The following is a 6000-nucleotide window of genomic DNA, read 5'->3' on the forward strand; positions in this document are numbered from 1 at the left end:
AGACCCTTTAAATAAAATTTTGTTCTCATCCCAGGTGAGAATTCAGTGAGATTAGCGGGAATTCTGGGAGCTAGCAAGGACTCCTGGGGAATGGAGTCCAGAGTTCAAATCTCAATTTTACAAAACTCAGCAGTGTTATGGCTGGGTCAAAGGGCAGGCAGTCTTAAAGCCTTTTGGGCATAGATCCAAATTGCCATCCAGAATGGTTGAATCAATTCACAACTCCACCAGAAATGCATGTGTCCCAATTTTGCCAATTCCCTTCCAACATTTATCATCTTCCCTTACCGTCATATTGGCCAATTTGCTAGGTATGAGGTAGTACCTCATAGTTATTTTGATATACATTTCTCAAAAAGATACTTCTTAAACAGCAATGTATGGTGGATAAAACCTGTCAAGGAAATTTGAAGAAAGGTGGTTACCAGAGTATTGTGTAGGAGATGAAGGAGGAAGTCTCCTACGCATGAAAGTATTCTCTGCAAGAATAATCAAGAGCCCCATGCATTATTGACAGGTTGGTGGTATGGCTTCCAATGCATTGTATGCTATCCTCATATTAGTACATACAAAGGATTACCATTTGATTTTTTCTATATTTATTTATGGGAACTGTCTTGGCTTAATCTTTTTCTTTATTTCCTGCTACCTATTTCTAAAAGAAAGAGATCTTAAAAAAAAATAAGTTCGACTTCCGAGTAATCATGGCTACAGAGTAGACACGGCTGGCTTCCTCCCCTCAGACCCAACAACATAGACGATCTCAAAAGACCCCCCCCAAAAAAAACATCCTCATAAGAACAGTGAGACCCCACACTAAGGCACAGCAGAAGGTAGGTGGGACTCTGGCATTTCCACAATATAAGGGAACGAAAAGCTGACTCCTCCTCCCCCCCCCCATGCCAACAGAGCCAGAGTTTAAGTCAGCACTGGCCAGAATGAACAAGTGAGGGAGGGACACCTCAGGACTGAACAAGGGGAAGCCCCAGGTCTGGGGACCTGATTAAGACTACCAAGGACCCACTCCTATGAGTAGTAAAACCTGAAACCCCAGCAGGTGGGCAAGGGGAATGCAGATCGTGGGTACCCAAAAATAGCATGCTATAATCAACGACTATGCAAAAGGATCCCCTGAAGTGAGCAAGGGGCATCCACAGATCTTGGGAGCTAAGTAAAACCACCAAATAGCCACACCTGAGAGCAGTAACACCCGAAATGCTGGCAGGCAGTGGAGGGCAGACCCTGGGCTCCCCCAGGAAGACAGCGCAGCTGCAGAGAACTGACAATTTGCCTGAGGCTAAAGCCTTGAGCATTAAACCCTTACACTAAGAGTAAGCCCTCCTCACTCAGATTTCTGACTGGAAAGGGGAGAGAAAAAAACATAGAGATGGCAAACAGTGCTCAGGGTCAGCCTCCCAACACCAAGAAAAGCAAGAAGAAGGGGGGTGACTTTGGACACTTCTTATGGAGCGAAAATACAGAATACAGAGGAAATAGAAGAGGAAACACAAACAAATGCTCCAAAACCTTCCAAAAGAAATGGAAATTGCCACAAGCTCTTGAAGAATTTAAATTGAAACTTATAAAAACGATGGAAGCCTTCTGGCAGGAAAAATGGGAAATAATGCAAAAGGAACTCAGCAATCTAAGGGACCAAAATACGCAAATGCAGAAACAGCTCGAAGCCTCAAAAAGCAGGTCAGACCAAACTGAAAGGGAAAACCAGTCTTTAAAGGTCAGAATCAAGCAACTGGAAGACAATGATCTTGCAAAAGAGCAAGAATTAATAAAGCAAAGTCAAAAGACTAAGGAATTAGAAGATAACATAAAATATCTCACTGACAAGGTGACTGACCTGGAAAACAGAGAAAGGAGAGACAATCTGAGAATCATTGGTCTACCAGAAAAGCCAGAAATAAACAGTAATCTTGACATCATAATACAAGATATCATCCAAGAAAACTGCCTGGAGATTCTAGAACAAGGGGACAAAATGGGCATTGAAAGAGTTCACAGAACACACTCTACACTAAATCCCCAAAAGACAACTCCTAGGAAAGTAATTGCCAAATTCCAAAGCTTCCAAGCAAAAGAAAAAATCTTACAAGAAGACAGAAAAAGACAATTTAGTATAAAGGAACACGAATCAGGGTCACACAAGACCTAGCAATTTCCACCCTGAATGACCATAAGGCCCAGAACATGATATTCAGAAAGGCAAGAGAACTCAGTCTTCAACCAAGAATCAGCTATCCATCAAAACTGACTATATACTTCCAGGGGAAAGTATGGGCATTAAACAAAATACAAGATTTCCAAGTATTTGTAAAGAAAAGACCAGAGCTCTGCAGAAAGTTTGACATCCAAACACAAAGAGCAAGAGAAACATGAAAAGGTAAATATGAAGGAAAGGGAAAAGGAGAAAAATGTTATCTTTTTCTTTTATTCAAACTCTAGTCCATAAGGACTACATTTATATCAAATTACATATATTAATATGTGGGGAAAATGTAATGTGTAACTCCCCAAAATTGTATGCATCATTAGAGTAGTAAGAAGAATCATGCATAGAGAAAGTTTGGGGCATCAAGACAATATGGAGAAAGGGGAGTAGGGAGAAAGATAAAGGGAGAAGGGGAATCATTGATGGTACTAAGATATACTCCAAGAAATAGAAAAAAACTACATAGAATAATCTTTATCATTCAAAGATTCACATGGGAAGGGGAGGGGACAAATTCTCCTATAAGGAGAGGAAGAGAGTTTTTACTTAAACTTTACTCTCAGAGAAATCAACTCAGAGAGGGAAGAACATCTAGATCCATTAGGATCTTGAATTCTATCTTATCCAACAGGGTAAGGGAGAAGGGAAAACCAAGGGGGAGAGTGGGGGAAGGAATACAAAAAGGGAGGGAAGGAGAGGAGGGAGGGGAAGGAAACAAAAAGGGAGGGGCTAGAGAGGGAAGCATATCAAGGGAAGGGACTAGGGGGACTGATTTAAAGTAAATCACTGGTTTGAAACGTTATAGCTAAAGAAGAAAGGTCAGAATTAGGGGAGGATATCAAAATGCCAGGGAATTCACAAGTGACAATCATAACTTTGAATGTGAATGGGATGAACTCACTCATAAAATGTAGACGAATAGCAGAATGGATTAGAATCCAAAACCCTACCATATGTTGTCTTCAAGAAACATACAAGAGGTGGGTAGATACTTACAAGGTCAGAATTAAAGGATGGAGTAAGACCTTATGGGCCTCAACTGATAGGTAGAAGGCAGGAGTTGCAATCATAATATCTGACAAAGCCAAAGCAAAAATAGACCTGATTAAAAGGGATAGGGAAGGTAAATATATTTTGTTAAAAGGGAGTATAGACAATGAGGAAATATCACTATTCAACATGTATGCACCAAATGGAATAGCACCCAAATTTCTAATGGAGAAACTAGGAGAATTGAAGGAGGAAATAGACAGTAAAACCATATTAGTGAGAGATCTGAACCAACCACTATCAAATTTAGATAAATCAAATCAAAAAATAAATAAGAAAGAGGTAAAAAAGTGAATTAAATCTTAGAAAAATTAGAGTTAATAGACACATAGAGAAAAATAAATAGGGACAAAAAGGAATACACCTTCTTCGCAGCACTACATGGCACATTCACAAAGATTGACCATACACTAGGTCACAGAAACATGAAATACAAATGCAGAAAAGCAGAAATAATAGATGCAAACTTTTCAGATCATAAGGCAATAAAAATAATGATCAATAAGGGTACATGGAGAGCTAAACCAAAAATTAATTGGAAATTAAATAATATGATACTCCAAAATTGGTTAGTTAGAGAACAAATCATAGAAACAATTAATAATTTCATTGAGGAAAATGACGATGGTGAGACACCCTTTCAAACCTTTTGGGATTTAGCCAAAGGAGTACTCAGAGGAAAATTCATATCCCTGAGTACATATATTAAAGAATTAGGGAGAGCAGAGATCAATGAATTGGAAATGCAAATAAAAAAACTTGGAAGTGAACAAATTAAAACCCCCCAGAAGAAAACCAAACTAGAGATCCTAAAAACTAAGGGAGAAATTAATAAAATCGAAAGTGAAAGAACTATTGAACTAAAAAATAAGGCCAGAAGCTGGTACTTTGAGAAAACAAACAAAATAGACAAAGTACTGGTCAATCTAATTTAAAAAAGGAAAGAAGAAAAGCAAATTAACAGCATCAAAGATAAAAAGGGGAGACTCACCTCCAATGAAGAAGAAATTAAGGCAATCATTAAAAACTACTTTGCCAAATTATATGGCAATAAATATACCAACCTAGGTGATGTGGATGAATATTTACAAAAATATAAATTGCCTAGACTAACAGAAGAAGAAATAGATTTCTTAAATAATCCCATATCAGAAAATGAAATCCAACAGGCCATCAAAGAACTTCCTAAGAAAAAATCCCCAGGGTCTGATGGATTCACACGTGAATTCTATCAAACATTCAAAGAACAGCTAATCCCAATACTATACAAATTACTTGACATAATAAGCAAAGAGGGAGTTCTACCAAATTCCTTTTATGACACAAACATGGTACTGATTCCAAAACCAGGCAGGTCAAAAACAGAGAAAGAAAACTGTAGACCAATCTCCCTAATGAATATAGATGCAAAAATCTTAAATAGGATACTAGCAAAAAGACTCCAGCAAGTGATTAGGAGGGTCATTCACTATGAACAAGTAGGATTTATGCCAGGAATGCAAGGCTCGTTCTATATTAGAAAAACCATTGACCATATCAACAAGCAAACCAACAAAAATCGCATGATTATCTCAACAGACACAGAAAAAGCCTTTCATAAAGTACAACACCCATTCCTATTAAAAACACTAGAAAGCACAGGAATAGAAGGGTCTTTCCTAAAAATAATAAACAGTATATATCTAAAACCATAAGCTAACATCATCTGCAATGGGGATAAACTAGATGCATTCCTAATAAGATCAGGAAGGAAACAAGGATGCCCATTATCACCTCTATTATTTAACATTGTACTAGAAACACTAGCAGTAGCAATTAGAGAAGAAAAAGAAATCAAAGGCATTAAAATAGGCAAGGAGGAGACCAAGTTATCGCTCTTTGCAGATGATATGATGTTCTACTTAAAGAATACTAGAGAATCAACCAAAAAGCTAGCCTAAATAATCAACAACTTTAGCAAAGTTGCAGGATACAAAATAATCCCATATAAGTCATCAGCATTTCTACATATTTCCAACACAGCTCAGCAGCAAGAATTAGAAAGAGAAATCCCATTCAAAATCACCCTTAGACAAAATAAAATACTTAGGAATCTATCTCCCGAGACAAACACAGGAACTATATGAACACAACACAAAACACTCTCCACACAACTAAAACTAGACCTGAGCAATTGGAAAAACATTAACTGCTCATGGGTAGGATGAGCCAATATCATAAAAATGACCATCCTACCAAAACTCATTTATCTATTTAGTGCTATACCCATTGAACTTCCAAAAAAAAATTTTAGTGATTTAGAAAAAAACATAAAAAAGTTCTTTTGGAAGAATAAAGGATCAAGGATATCCAGGGAAATGAAAAAAAAAATACAAAGGAAGGTGGCCTTGCAGTCCCAGATCTCAAACTCTATTATAAATCAGTAATCATCAAAACAATTTGGTACTGGCTAAGAGACAGAAAGGAGGATCAGTGGAATAGACTTGGGACAAGTGACCTCAGCAAGACAGTCTATGACAAACCCAAAGATCCCAGCTTCTGGGACAAAAACCCACTATTTGACAAAAACTGCTGGGAAAACTGGAAGACAGTGTGAGAGAGATTAGGTTTGGATCAACACCTCACACCCTACATCAAGATAAACTCAGAATGGGTGAATGACTTGAACATAAGGAAGGAAACTATAAGTAAATTAGGTGAACACAGAATAGTATACATGTCAGATC

The sequence above is a fragment of the Monodelphis domestica genome, chromosome 6, assembly GCF_027887165.1.
Source record: "Monodelphis domestica isolate mMonDom1 chromosome 6, mMonDom1.pri, whole genome shotgun sequence".
NCBI lineage: Eukaryota > Metazoa > Chordata > Mammalia > Didelphimorphia > Didelphidae > Monodelphis > Monodelphis domestica.